We start from the raw sequence: 15,540 nt of genomic DNA, 5'->3' as shown, positions 1-15,540 counted from the left end.
TGCAATAAAGGTAATTTCTGAGCAACTAACAATTATCCATACACTATTTCTGGATTTCAGCCACTCAGATCTGGTGCCAGTTTTCTTCATTGTTCATCACGAAGTGGGGTCAACTTTCATCATGGCAGCTGAATATCCTTTGCAATATGAAACTAAACCTGGAGAAGCCAGTTTATCTGCTTATCTCAAGTGAGCAAGGGTCAGACCTAACCTGGGCACTAAGGGAGCAAAGCTACTCACACTTCACCCAGCAGGTGCACAGTTATAGAAGTGAAGTACGGGTTTGTGTGCTGCAGGAAAGCATAAAGCATAGAAGTATTCTTATGTAAGAGAGATGGAGTTGGTCAGGGTTCCTTGCAACCTCACATAAGACAACTCTCATAACGGGGTGTTTAGGAGTAAGAAATTACTTGCACTGCCAGGCAGTACATGCTTCTAAACTGTACACCTAATTTTAAGACACAAGCTTTCCAATACTTGAAAGTAAGCTGCACATATTTAAAACATTAAGAGTAATGATGCAAAATGCCTGGGCATTTGTAAGTTGGGGCAAATGTCCAGAATAAATGCCTGGGTAAATGCCCAAAATTCATCAACACCCTGGCATTTATTCATTTTAAAGATTAACTAATAAGCAGCACTTATAAAAGTTTTTAAACTGATATTTTGTATTGGAAAAGGTGTTTTGTAACACTGTTGTTTTGGTTGGGTAACCAAGCTGATAAAGCTGCTTAAGAGTTGTTACGGAATATAGATTGGACTGTAAACATAACTACACATGTTTAATGAGGTCAATTCTTGTGGTAGTACATAAAAAAAGAAAACAAAACTCAAATTTAAAAGTAATTCTTGAAAGAAAGTATAGTTTATATTAAGTAGGTAGCCTTAGGCAGTATTTTTACTACTGCAAAAAAATGTGAGTAAAAAATGCATATCCATAATGATCTTAATTAAGGACGATTCATGTGCCGACTCCGATTTGACGAGTCCAACAGTTACCGATTCTCTAGGAATCGACAAATATCAGAATTGAACGATTCCAGTGTCTTGGGGATCAATTCTTTGTTATTAAATCTTTTTTATGTTAGTGTCCTCATTTTATCTTCATAGCAGTGCAGTCTTTCAAAAGTAGATAAAGAAATGAGCAGAATAGAAAAAATGTCGTTACATCCAACAAAAAAGCATTCTCTTTTGTTTTTCACTGAAAACAGTTCAACATTCAAGAATACAGTTACTATCAAGAAGGTTCTCAATAATCATTCTTCAGTAATATTTAGGGATTTGACAAATTATGAAGTGTGTTACACTACAAAGCTATGTGTTAAGGACAAGATTTTTTTAATACTGGCTTATCACTGCACAGCTGTTCATTACTCTCTCTCTCTCTCTCTCTCTCTCTCTCTCTCTCTCTCTCTCTCTCTCACACACACACACACACACACACACACACACACACACACAAGCTAATTGTTAATTATCATTAACTTCTTACGATGCAATCTTGCTCCCCATTCCTGGAATTCTCACGTCGTCTCCACCCCCCCCCCCCCCACCACCACCCCCCGACGTTTGGGTAGGTTTCATTGACGATCAAATTGTGTGTGTGGGCGCGCGCGCGCAACACAGGCACCTCCTTGGTACAGCACATTGGAATGCCGGTAAAAAAAGCTTCTCTCTCCTTTCCTTTCATTCTTAGTAATAAAGGTAATACATATGTTTAAATGTAAATATTTATTAACTTCTAATTTCGGAAGCGTCATCCCATCCCTTATTTTAATTGGTAAATTATATATTGTAGCAGTAATATCTTCAAAAAGTATTTCTTAATAAATAACCTGATTTTGGGCACTTAAAACTGCTTTGGGAAAATGCCCGTTTATAAATGTCCTGCCCACTGGACATTTGTCTGGACCACATCACTAGGTGTAGCATAGTAATGATAGGCATTTTTATCTGAAGTGAACCTGCACTAGATGGCACATGCTTTTGTGTTAACCATATATTATGCTTCTTTATTTGTTGCTTACATGTGTGTACATATGAAAATGTGTCTTAAGTTTGTAAATAGACAGATAAAAAAATCTACTCACCAAGAAGTGTCAGAACACACACACACACACACACACACACACACACACACACACACACACACACAAACTGTTGTGATAGGCAAGCTTTCGGAGCCAAGGGCTCCTCCTTCATGCAGAAGAGTTGAAGGGGAAGGAAGAAGGGTGAAGGAAAAGGACTGGAGAGATATAGTAGGAAAAGTGGTAGATTTTGGGAAAGTCACCCAGAACAGAGGGGACCGTGTGGGATGAGAAGGAAAGAATGATTGTTGGGGACTGCAATGGACGAGATTTGAAAACCTGAGAGCTTATAGGTGGAAGACAGGGTAATATGCAAGACAGAGATTACTACTAAAACACAGTGTACAAGTTAACAAGAGTGAGAAGCTAAGTGCATTGTATGTAACAGAGGCGGAGAAAAGATTTACATTAATTTCTACCGTCTCATCTTTCCTTCACTGTAACTACTCTTTGCTTCACTCCTTTTTAGTTATCTATCTTTCATTGTCTTTCACGTCTATTTTTCCACCACCACCACCTCCCACCTCTGTTATGAACAATGCACTTAGTTTCTCGCTCTTATTAACTTGTGCACAATGTTTTAGTAGTAATCTCTGTCTTGCATATTACCCTGTCTTCCACCTTTAAGATCTCAGGTTTTCAAATCTCATCCGATGCAGTCCCCAACAATCAGTCTTTCCTCCTCGTCCCGTACAGTTCCTGCTGTTTTGTGTGACTTTCCCAAAAACCACCCCCCTTTCCCAGACCTCTCTGGTCCTTTTCCTTCACCCTTCTTCCTTCTCCTTCAACCCTTCTGCCTGAAGGAGGAGCCATTGGCTCAGAAAGCTTGCCTGCCACAACAGTCTTATGTGTGTGTTCTGCTGCCACTTGGTGATTAGATTTTTTATCTATTGAAATAAATAATTTTATCAATAACTGATTGTTGTCTTTGTTAAGTATCTAAATAAACTGTCAAAACTTTACTGACCAACAGAATTAGTTTCATACAAGCAACACACCGTGCTGTGGCAGGGGAAAGAAAGAAACTAGTGGAAAAGTGCTCCTGTCAGAGCACAACAAAGACCAATATGTACCTTGTTTAAAAGACTGAGAGGAACGTGGAGAACCAGCTGTCTCAATCTCTAACCCACCTTCCTTGCTAAAAATTTTATCGTGCAACAAATCTGCACTTTTTCTTTTTGTGCTGAGAGAGAGAGAGAGAGAGAGAGAGAGAGAGAGAGAGAGAGAGAGAGAAGCAGACAGACAATTTTGGTGTGAGAGAGAAGACACAGTGTCAGTGGGAGAGGGAGAAAAGAGAGGAGACAGAAATAATTTAGTAGTCAAATATGGTGATAAGTTTGATACAAATGCTTTGATCCTGCCAAAGTTTACTATGTATGAGAGATGAAATGAAGTTTTGGAGGAATATGTATCACAATGTAATTATTAATGAGGTTAAGGTTTGTTATAATCACATCCATTTACTTGTTGAAGTGTTGTTAATGATTAGTGAGCAAGTAAAAAGTCCCTTGAGGAATAGTGTCCAACTGAGAAAGGCTGAATTGTTTTTTTCCAGTAAGTTTAAAAAAATTTTCTGCTCTAGCGTATGTCACTGCAGTTCCCGCATATTTGCAATGGTAGGAATGGGCACAGATTGGTGTGTATTTGAAACATAACAGATCTGTAGAATCCAGTGAAGTCAATGGTTAGGCCTAGTTAGAGAAGTTGTACGATGCCCAAAATACTGTATTTAAGGATCCTAATCCATTCTGCTGTCATGTTTTGGTGTCTGGTTTGAAACTGAAGATAGGCAATACAATTTTTATATCTCAAATTAAAACTTATTTTATTTTACTGAGAACAACTAAGATCCAATAATAAATTCAAATGAGAGTAATTACTGTTTGATAGTATTACTAAAGAAATTGATTGCATAATCCATTTCTTGTTAACAATTGAAAACATGTAAGGTTTATTGAGAAATATTTTGAATCGTACAAACATTGTGAATGCTTGATATACTAAATGAACTGTGTGATCAAAATTACAACAACACAAAAAAATGTTTTTTTCATATTAGGTGCATTGGGCTGCCACCTACTGCCAGGTACTCCATATCAGTCATCTCAGTAGTCAGACATTGAAAAAGAGAAGAATGGGACACTCCGTGGAACTCACGGACTTCGAATGTGGTCAGGTGATTGGGTGTCAGTTGCGTCATATCTGCATGCAAGATTTCCACACTCCTGAACATACCTAGGTGCACTGTTTCAGATATGACAGTGAAGTGGAAACATGAAGGGGCACGTACAGCACAAAAGCGTACAGGCTGACCTCGCCTGCCGACTGACAGAGACCACCGACAGTTTAAGAGGGTCGTAATGTGTAACAGGCAGACATCTATCCAGACCGTCACACAGGAATTCCAAACTGCATCGGGATCCACTGCAAGTACTATGACAGTTATGTGGGAGGCAAGAAAACCTGGATTTCACGGTCGAGCAGCTGTTCATAAGCTACATGTCACGCCGGAAAATGCCAAACGAATCTTCGCTTGGTGTAAGGAGTGTAAACATTGGACAGTTGAATAGTGGAAAAACATTGTGTGGAGTGAGAAATCATGGTACACGATGTGGCAGGGTGTGGGTATGGAGAATGCCCGGCGAATGGTATCTGCCAGCATGTGTAGTGCCAACAGTAAAATTAGGAGGTAGTGGTGTTACAGTGTGGTCGTGGTTTTCATGGAGGGGGCTTGCATCCCTTGTTGTTTTGGGTGGCACTATCACACCGCCGGCCTACATTGATGTTTTAGCATCTTCTTGCTTCCCACTACTAAAGAGCAACTCGGGGATGGTGATTGCACCTTTCAACACGATCGAGCACCTGTTCGTAATGCAAAGCCTGTGGTGGAGTTGTTACACAACAATAACATCCCTGTAATGAACTGGCTTGCACAGAATCCTGAGCTGAATACTATAGAACACCTTTGGGAGGTCTTGGAACGCCGAATTCGTGGCAGGCCTCACCAACCAACATCGATACCTCTCCTCTGTGCAGCACTCTGTGTAGAATGGGCTGCCATTCCCCAACAAGAAACCTCCCAGCACCTGACAGAACGTAGGCCTGCAGGAGTGGAAGCTGTCATCAGAGCTAAGGGTGGGCAAATACCATATCGAATTGTAGTATTACCGATGGAGGGCACAACAAACTTTTAAGCCATTTTGATCACATAGTGTACGAGCTGGGCAAGAGATGTTTAACAGTTGTATAACACATCCTCCCAGTCGTGTCAGGAGCAAAAGTCAACTTTTCCTACACAATGATACAAATATTCGGAAGTCTACTCTTACTAAGAAACTGAGAACTCATAGTCAATTGTTAACAAAGATGACTATGTAATCAATTTCTCTAGCATCTTTCACACACCTACATATCCAAACAATAAATGATAAATTACTCTCATCTCAGTTTGTAATAAGATCAAAGTTCTTAGTAATACGCAAGGCATTTTTTGTGGAACTTGGCTGCACATCAAACACTCTTGTTCTGCAACAAAACATCCATAGCAATTTGCCTTAATTCATCTACACTAATGCTGATACTAAATTTATCATAGTCACGTATCCGTGTGCGTATGTAGCCACTGCAAAGTGTTCCTCGTCAAAACAATAGTCCAAATAATCAAAGTTTTCACCCGATGCACTATGTAACGGTCTTCACCACCAACACTGCAGGAGACTACTGTGAAGAAGTAGCTTACCCCAGCCTTTCTGTCTCATCCAGCAAAGTCCCTGGCACATGCTGACCACTGAGAGGCAACAATGACCCGGGTGGCACGCAGTCGAGATGGTCCGGCACTTTTTACCCGCTGGAGCAGACGATTTCAGCCGTGCTGACTCACCTAGTGGACAAACCAGACTTAAGACAACACAGGTCACACACATCTGGCCACAAAGGGTGACCAGCCAGCTACAAATGTGTACTGCAGTGAGGTATGGTTAATATAAGCAGGTACCATTCCACACCTATGGGTCATTGGACATTCCTCAACCACCAATCTGATTTTTCTGTATCTTTTACACTACATTCACAATTTCTCTATTAATGCCCATGTTTGTGAAGGCAGTCTATGATAATACAGTTCCAAAATACAGTACATTCAAAAATTCCTGTTGCAAACTTCTAGAACTTGTAGAGGGGAATGGATATGTAATATTTTGAATAGAAACCCATGTACAGAAATGCCACCTAACAAAGCTACAGAGCCTCAAACTTACATGTGCTGCCACCTGTAAATGTGTGTATATACAGGGTGATTCCGTGATGATCCAAAATTCCAGGGATGATGGAGAGGGATAAATGTATCAATTTGATGCCAGGATCCCTGTACCGGAAATAAATGAATCTAAAGTAATAAGCAAAAACTGTTCTGCAGCCTCTGAGAGTGGAATACAAGTACTTGTACTGTTACTGCTAAGATTGCAGGGTATGCAATTTTCAGAGGTGGTGGTATGGACCAAAACAAGAAAAAAATGTCTAGTGAACATGAACTCTAAAATGTGTACCTTAACAGCTATGGCCACTTCTTCTATAGAGAATAGGCGTTTCACACTAGTGAAGGTGAGCAAGTGCTCATTGCTCTTGTTGTTGTTGTTGTTGTTGTTGTTGTTGTTGTCTTCAGTCCAGAGACTGGTTTGATGCAGCTCTCCATGCTACTCTATCCTGTGCAAGCTTCTTCATCTCCCAGTACCTACCGCAGCCTACATCCTTCTGAATCTACTTAGTGTATTCATCTCTTGGTCCCCCTCTACGATTTTTACCCTCCACGCTGCCCTCCTGTACTAAATTGGTGATCCCTTGATGCCTCAGAACATGTCCTACCAACCGATCCCTTATTCTAGTCAAGTTGTGCCACAAACTCCTCTTCTCCCCAATTCTATTCAATACCTCCTCATTAGTTATGTGATCTACCCATCTAATCTTCAGCATTCTTCTGTAGCACCACATTTCGAAAACTTCTATTCTCTTCTTGTCCAAACTATTTACCGTTTACATTTCACTTCCGTACATGGCTACACCCCATACAAATACTTCCAGAAACGACTAAGTCTATACTTGATGTTAACAAATTTCTCTTCTTCAGAAACGCTTTCCTTGCCATTGCCAGTCTACATTTTATATCCTCTCTACTTCGACCATCATCAGTTATTTTGCTCCTCAAATAGCAAAACTCATTTACTACTTTAAGTGCCTCATTTCCTAATCTAATTCCCTCAGCATCATCACCCGACTTAATTCAACTACATTCCATTATCCTCGTTTTCCTTTTGTTGATATTCATCTCATATCCTCCTTTCAAGGCATTGTCCATTCCATTCAAATGCTCTTCCAAGTCCTTTGCTGTCTCTGACAATTACAATGTCATCGGTGAACCTCAAAGTTTTTATTTCTTCTCCATGGATTTTAATATCTACTCCAAATTTTTCTTTTGTTTCCTTTACTGCTTGCTCAATATATAGATTGAATAACATCGGCAATATGCTACAACCCTGTCTCATTCCTTTCCCAAACACTGCTTCCCTTTCATGCCCCTCGACTCCTAACTCCATCGTGTTTCTGTACAAATTGTAAATAGCCTTTCGCTCCCTGTATTTTACCCCTGCCACCTTCAGAATTTGAAAGAGAGTATTCCAGTCAACATTGCCAAAAGCTTTCTCTAAGTCTACAAATGCTAGAAACATAGGTTTGCCTTTCCTTAATCTACCTTCTACGATAAGTCGTAGGGGCAGTATTGCCTCATGCGTTCCAACATTTCTACGGAATCCAAACTGATCTTCCCCGAGGTCGGCATCTACCAGTTTTCCATTCTTCTGTAAAGAATTCATGTTAGTATTTTGCAACTGTGACTTACTAAACTGATAGTTCGGTAATTTTCACATCTGTCAACACCTGCTTTCTTTGGGATTTGAATTATTATATTCTTGTTGAAGTCTGAGGGTATTTCGCCTATCTCATACATCTTGCTTACCAAATGGTAGAGTTATGTCAGGGCTGGCTCTTCCGACGCAATCAGTATTTCTAATGGAATGTTATCAACTACTGGGACCTTGTTTTGACTTAGGTTTTTCAGTGCTCTGTCAAACTCTTCATGCAGTGTCATATCTCCCATTTCATCTTCATCTACGTCCTCGTCCATTCCCTTACTATTGCCCTCAAATACATCACCCTTGTATAGACCCTCTATATACTCTTTCTACCTTTCTGCCTTCCCTTCTCTTTTCTGCGAAGGTATCTTAATTTTCCTGTACGTAGTATCTATCTTACCCATAGTCACATATGCCTCTACATCCTTGCATTTGTCCTCTAGCCATCCCTGCTTAGCCATTTTGCACTTCCTGTTGATCTCCTTTTGGAATCATTTGTATCCTTTTTGCTTGCTCCATTTATTGCATTTTTACATTTTCTCCTTTCATCAATTAAATTCAATATCTTTTCTGTTACCCAAGCATTTCTACTATCCTTTTTTTTTTTTACCTACTTGATCCTCCACTGCCTTTACTATTTCATCTCTCAAAGCAACCCAGTCTTCTTCTTCTGTATTTCTTTCCCCGCATTCTTGCCAATCATTTCCTAATCCTATCTATGAAACACTCTACAACCCCTGTTTCTTTATAGTTTATCCAGGTCACATCTCCTTAAATTCCCACATTTTTGCAGTTTCTTCAGTTTTAATCTACAGTTCATAACCAATAAATAGTGGTCCGAGTCCACATCATCTCCTGAAAACGTCTTAAAACCTGGTTCCTAAATCTCTGTCTTACCATTATATAACCTATCTGAAACCTTCCAGCGTCTCCACATCTCTTCCACATATACAACCTTCTTTCATGATTCTTAAACGAAGTGTTAGCTACGATTGAGTTATGTTCTGTGCAAAATTCTACCAGGCAGCTTCCTCATTCATTCCATACCCCATCCCATATTCATCAACTACTTCTCCTACTATTCCTTTTCCTACTGTCAAATTCCAATCCCCACGACTATTAAATTTTTGTCTCCCTTCACTATCTAAGTAATTTTTTTATCTCATCATATATTTCTTCAATGTCTTCATCTTCTGCAGAACTAGCAGGCATATAAACTTGTACTACTGCGGTAGGTGTGGGGTTTGTATCTATCTTGGCCACAATAATGCGTTCACTATGCTGTTTGTAGTAGCTTACCCGCACTCCTACTTTTTTATTCATTATTAAACCTACTCCTGCATTACCCCTATTTGATTTTGTACTTCTAACCCTGTATTCACCTGACCAGAAGTCTTTTTCCTCCTGCTGCCTATCTTCACTACTTCCCTCTATATCTAACTGTAATGTATCAATTTCCCTTTTTAACTTTTCTAACCTACCTGCCCAATTAAGGGATCTGACATTCCATTTCTGATCCGCAGAACGCTAGTTTTTGTTTCTCCTGATAACGATGTCCTCCTGAATAGTGCCCGCCTGGAGATCCAAATAGGGGCCTACTTTACCTCCGAAATATTTTACCAAGAGGACGCCATCATCATTTAACCATACAGTATAGCTGCATGCCCTGGGGAAAAATTATGGCTGTAGTTTCCCCTTGCTTTCAACCATTCACGGTACCAACACAGCAAGGCTGTTTTGGTTAATGTTACAAGGCCAGATAAGTCAATCATCCAGACTGTTGCCCCTGCAACTACTGGAAAGGCTGCTGCCCCTCTTTACAGCTCTTAAGGTATGCATTTTACAGTTTACTAATTTTTTTTCTTGTTTTATTCCATACTACCACCTCCAAGTTGCCTCCCCTACAATATTAGCAAAAACAGTACCCGGACAAGTAGCCCACTGTTAGAGGTACAGTTTTCACTTATTACTTTAGGCTTGCTCATTTCCAGTACATGGATCCTTACCTCAAACTGATACATTTCTCCTCCTCCATTGTCCTTCAAAGTTTGTTATCATCATCATGGAATCACTCTGTATATACATACACTGAAGTGCCCAAGAAACTGGTATAGGCATGCATATTCAAATACAGAGATATGTAAACAGGCAGAAAATGGCGCAATGGTTGGCAATGCCTATATAAGACAAAAAGTGTCTGGTACAATTGTTAGATCGGTTACTGCTGCTACAATGGCAGGTTATCAAGATTAAAGGCATTTGAACGTGGTTTTATAGTCGGCACACGAGCGATGGGACATCTCCGAGGTAGCGACAAAGTGGAGATTTTCTCTTATGAGCATTTCACCAGTGTACCGTGAATATCAGGAATCTGCTAAAGTATCTAATCTCTGGCATTGCTGCGGCTGGAGAAAGATCTTGTAAGAACAGGACCGACAACGACTGAAGAGAATCGTTCCACGTGACGGAAGTGCAACCCTTCCACAAGCTGCTGCAAATTTCGAAGCTGGGCCATCACAAAGTGTCAGCATGTGAACCATTCAACGAAACTTCATCAATATGGGCTTTTGAGCCAAAGGCCCACTCCTGTACCCACGATGATTGCACGACACAAAGCTTCACGCTTCGCCTGGGCCCGTTAACTACAACACTGGACTGTTGATGACTGGAAACATGTTGCCTGGTTGGACGAGTCTCATTTCAGATTGCATCTAGTGTACGAATGTGTACAGGTATGGAGGTAACCTCACGAATCCGTGAACCCTGCATGTCGACAGGGGACTGTTCGAGCTGGAGGCGGCTCTGTAATGGTTTGGGGGTGTGCAGGTGGAGTGATACGGGACACCTGATATATCTAGATATGACTCACAGGTGAGATGTACATAAGCATCCTGTCTCTGATCACCTGCACTGTCCATTCTGATAGACTTGGGAAATTCCAGGAGGGCAATGTGACACCCTACATGTCCAGAATTGCTACAGAGTGGCTCCAGGAACACAGAGTTTAAACACTTCCGCCGGCCTCCAAACCCCCCAGATGTGAACATTACTGATCATATCCGGGATGCCTCGCAAGGTGCTGTTCGGAAGAGGTCTCCACCCCCTTTTACTCTTACAGATTTACAGACAGCCCTGAAGGATTTACAGTCAGTTCCCTCTGGCATTACTTCAGATATCGGTCGAGTCCACGCCGTGTCATGTCGTCCCACTTCTGCGTGCTCGCGGGGGCCCTACAGGGTATTAGGCAGGTGTACCAGTTTCTTTGGCTCTCCAGTGTACATTTACAGGCACTGTTGCTGAGAACTTTGACGCTCTGCAGCACTGTTCGACGTTACTTCCTGACATACGTTCCTATTCAAAATATTTTATATTCACTCCTCTCCCTCTAGAAGTCGTCGAAGTCCACTATGGGAATTTCCGAAGATCCCGTATACTGTAAATGCACTATTAAAGAGAGCCCTTAAACAGTCATCATCTCCATGTTCTATTTTTCTATTCCTCTTTTCAGATCAAATGTAAACCTATTACTTCAGTGTCATTAAATACAAGAAGAATTATAACTGCTGCGTTGTGTATATAACTTAATTAGAGTTCACCAAATTCAGTAACACAGGAGTACAGTTCGAGAAGCAATTCCACGAGATTAAGCCACAGAGGAATTACCGACATTGGCTACATGTGGGGATTGACAAATTGATGGGGAAAGTGAAAAACTTGCCCCGGCTGTGATTCAAACCCAGGTCTGCTGCTTACTAGGCAGATATCCTGACCACTAAGCCACCCGGACACAGTAGTCACCACAATTGCACGGACTGCCCTCTCATGCCTCCCACCAGACCCAAATTGTCCACTTATCTACACACTGCCGACGTACTGCCCCTCGCCCACTATCCTCATTGCTCGTGGCGTTTTGCCGATTCCTGTAGGAGTTTGAGCCCGGTATGCGTCCTCACTGAAAAGATCACTGGCCATTTCGTCTTAATTATATGTATGTGGTGCCTGTTCTTCAGACATCTGAAGCCACTGAGCTCTCTTGACTGATCCATTCTGCTGTTACTAGGTGCTGCTCATATAGGGATCGTGAGGACAGGATTAGAATTATTACAGCACGCACAGAGGTATTAAAACAATCATTCTTCCCACGCTCCATATGTGAACGTTGCAGGGAGAAACGCTAAAAGCTGGTACAATGGGACATACCCTCTGCCGTGCCTTTCTCAGCGGTTTGCGGAGGTAGATGTACATGTAGTCAGTCTTTGTTAGTTATATGTGCCTAACTTTCTACAACCACATTTTGTGCAGTTCCTTACCACAGTATTGTCCGCATATCATAATTGTGATGTCCCTCACACCTTCTGTACCCCACAGTGGCTTATTCTCATATACAAGGTTCTTAAGGTTACTTCCACACATAATACATACTTAGAACATTCTCAGTCACAAGCAGTGATCTATCAGTTGCGTGGCTGTGTACGGTGGACCATCACCGACCCTCCATCCGTACCGAGATCAGCCAGCTGTGTTCGAACTTATTCCGAGAACTGCTCCGCTGGACAAATATATACGGTTCTGTGAGACGATGGCTCCGAGACACTTCCAGATGTTGAAAATTCTCCACTATTAACTACTTCATTAACAGACAACACAACACTGGAAGTTCAGCAATTCGAGAATAGTTTGCAGAAACATCCCAAAGAGGTGAGCAGCTCAGATCTGGTGTCAGTTTTCTTCACAAATTAATTACAAAGGTAAGAAGATGACCACTGTCACACTTCACCTCAGGGACTACTAGCGACATGCCCTCATGTGGTCTGCTGTCAGATGTGAATTATGATGTGGTTAAAGTACAACTGTGAACTTGCTAATTTTTTAAAACTAGTGTACAATTTTATTAAGTAGCAATTTTTCCTTTTTAAATTATAGATTGACGTACTACATTTTATACTACGAGCCTTATCAAAAACAGAGAGCAAGCAAGTACTATGCGAAGAAGGGAAGCATGAAATGTGGAAAAAGCTATACAAATTATGCTAACTTTGAAACAATATTTATGGAAAGAGAAGGAGTAGTAAATTAGGATGATATGGAAGATACAGGGTGTGATCAAAAAAGTAGTGTGACTGATTTTATCAGAAATAATTTATTGCACATATTGTTACACACACTTAATAGCCTTCGAAATAGGAACCTTGCTGCATCTACTTTTACATCTATACTCTGCAAACCACCGTGAGGTGTATGGCAGAGAGTACTTCCCACTGTACCAGTTATTAGTGTTTCTTCCAGATCCATTCACGTATGGAGCACAGGAAGAATGATTGATTGACTGCCTCTGCGCTTGCAGTAATTATTATAATCTTATTCTCACGATCCCTATGTGAACTAATACACAGGGTAGCCATTTAAAGCTGGTTCTCGAAACTTCGTTAATAGCTTTGCTCAGCATACTTTACGTCTATCTTCGAGAGTCTTCCAGTTCAGTTCCTTCAGTATCTCAATGACATTCTCCCACAGATTAAACAAACCTGTGACCATTTGTGCTGCCCTTCTCTGTGTACATTCCGTATCGCCTGTTGGTCCTATCTGGTTCATGTCCCACACACTTATTTGTAAGCAATCTCCTTTGTAGATTGACTGCACTTCCCCAGTATTCTACCAATAAACCAAAGTCTACCACATGCTTCACCCACGACTGAACCTATGTATCCCTACAAAGTGTTATACCCAGGTTTTTGTATGAGTTGACCAATCCCAACAGTGACTCCATAGTTGCCTCGCTTTCAGTATGCGATGTGAGGAAAATACGAGTTGGGTTTCACACGATCAATGTTTTCAAAACCCCTTGCTGATTGGCATTGAACAGCTACACCTGTTCAAGATACGTCATTATGTTTCAGCTCAGAATATTTTCTAAGATTCTACAACAAATCAATGTCAAGCATATTGAACAGTAGTTTTGCGGCTCACTTCTACTACCCTTGTTGTAGACGGGTGTGACCTGTGCCTTTTTCTAAGAACTGGGCACGGTTTTTTGTTCCAGGGATCTACGATAGATTATAGTTAGAAGAGGGGCTAACACACCCACATATTCAGTATAAAATCTAACAGGGATTCCATCGGCCCCTGGAGCTTCATTCAATTTTGACAATTTCAGCTGTTTCCCAACACCACTGACACTAACACTTATTTCATCCACCTTTCCAGTGGTAGGGGATTAAATTGGGCCAATTCTCCTGGGTTTTCCTTTGTAAAGGACCATTTGAAAATGGAATTACGGATTTCAGCTTTGGCTTTGCTACCCTCAATTTCAGTTCCTGTCTCATTCACTAGGGACAAGACACTAATTTTGGCACCACTAACAGAATTTTGGTGCCACTAACAGCCTTTACATGTGACCAGATTTTCTTTGGATTTTGTGAAATTTCAATTGACAACATTCTGCTACAGTACTCACTGAAGGCATCTTGCACTGCTCTCCTGACAGCCAAATGCGATTCATTCAGCATAATCAATCTATAGCTAGTCCAGTGAAACTGTCAGAAAAAAAGCCTGTACCTTGCAAAAGGTGGGGTAGAAGGTTTTATTTTTTAAAGTTGTTCATATTGTTGGAAAGGTTAGAAAACCAAGTTTTGCCAACAAAAATTTCTCTTGGGAAAACTTTCTGCAGTCAAAAAACTTCGAAAATTTCAGACTTTTTCAGTTTTTTCAAAATATCTCCGTTTCATTTGCTCCTATCGCTTTGACGTCTATTTTCTTTTTTGTAGCACAAAAATCTCTAAAAATTTGATTCTTACCATTTTTTTCTACTCCCAGTATCTAAGGCGCTACAGCGCGTCAAAAAAATACCAAGTTTTCAAATTTCGAGCAAAGTGGCAAATTACCTAATTTTTGAACAGTTATTTCAGTTTCTATTTGTGTAGTATAAACATATTACTCATCATGTTATTAATTGGAATTTACCATCTCACTCTGCTGCACGGCCAGGACAAACAGCATCATATTCAGTAACTACGAACACATTCACGTCGGATTGCGTGAAGTTTATTTGTGTTACAATATGTAACACGATTGCATGCAGGTGCCATACATTTTCTACAGTTGATTGACATTAATGATCAGTTATAAGAAAAAGTATGTAGGAATTGTTCTTTAGCGGACAAAAGCGTATTTATTCTTTGGCGGGCAGAAGGCGATTATCTCTGGTGATTGTTCACAGCACGCTGACAGCTATTAGCACACAACAATAATGGTCCTACAGTTTGGAGTCGCTTCCATTCAGTATACATTGTGGTGCTGAAAATGAGTATGTCTGACATGAATTTGTGTTTCATTTGCGAAAAAACTGTGGTGAATGGTGGACGCAATGTGAAAAAGAAAGGACTGAGCACACTTATCGATTGTAGTGCTAAACGCAGGGAGTCTGCTCACACCCGTTTTTTGAAAATGCTCAGTGAAGTGATGGTGCATGAAGCATGCTACAAGAAGTACATTAATGAGAGAATGATAGCAGCTAGCCTTCGACATCCTCAGGAACCAACAGTCATGCAACA

At 40.7% G+C, this 15,540-nt stretch overlaps 1 long non-coding RNA gene across 1 annotated transcript in view; it reads right to left on the bottom strand.

The window, feature by feature from the left end:
- The window catches only part of LOC124719935, a 45,917-nt gene that overhangs the window by 2,711 nt on the left and 27,666 nt on the right, over window positions 1-15,540 (bottom strand). The window contains exon 3 of the long non-coding RNA XR_007006022.1: window positions 5,827-5,967. This is a non-coding gene — a long non-coding RNA (uncharacterized LOC124719935). The remainder of the gene's footprint in view (window positions 1-5,826; window positions 5,968-15,540) is intronic.

The sequence above is a fragment of the Schistocerca piceifrons genome, chromosome 11 (assembly GCF_021461385.2).
Source record: "Schistocerca piceifrons isolate TAMUIC-IGC-003096 chromosome 11, iqSchPice1.1, whole genome shotgun sequence".
NCBI lineage: Eukaryota > Metazoa > Arthropoda > Insecta > Orthoptera > Acrididae > Schistocerca > Schistocerca piceifrons.
Note: the sequence above shows the minus strand (reverse complement) of the source record. Positions and strands in the feature narration are given on the sequence as shown.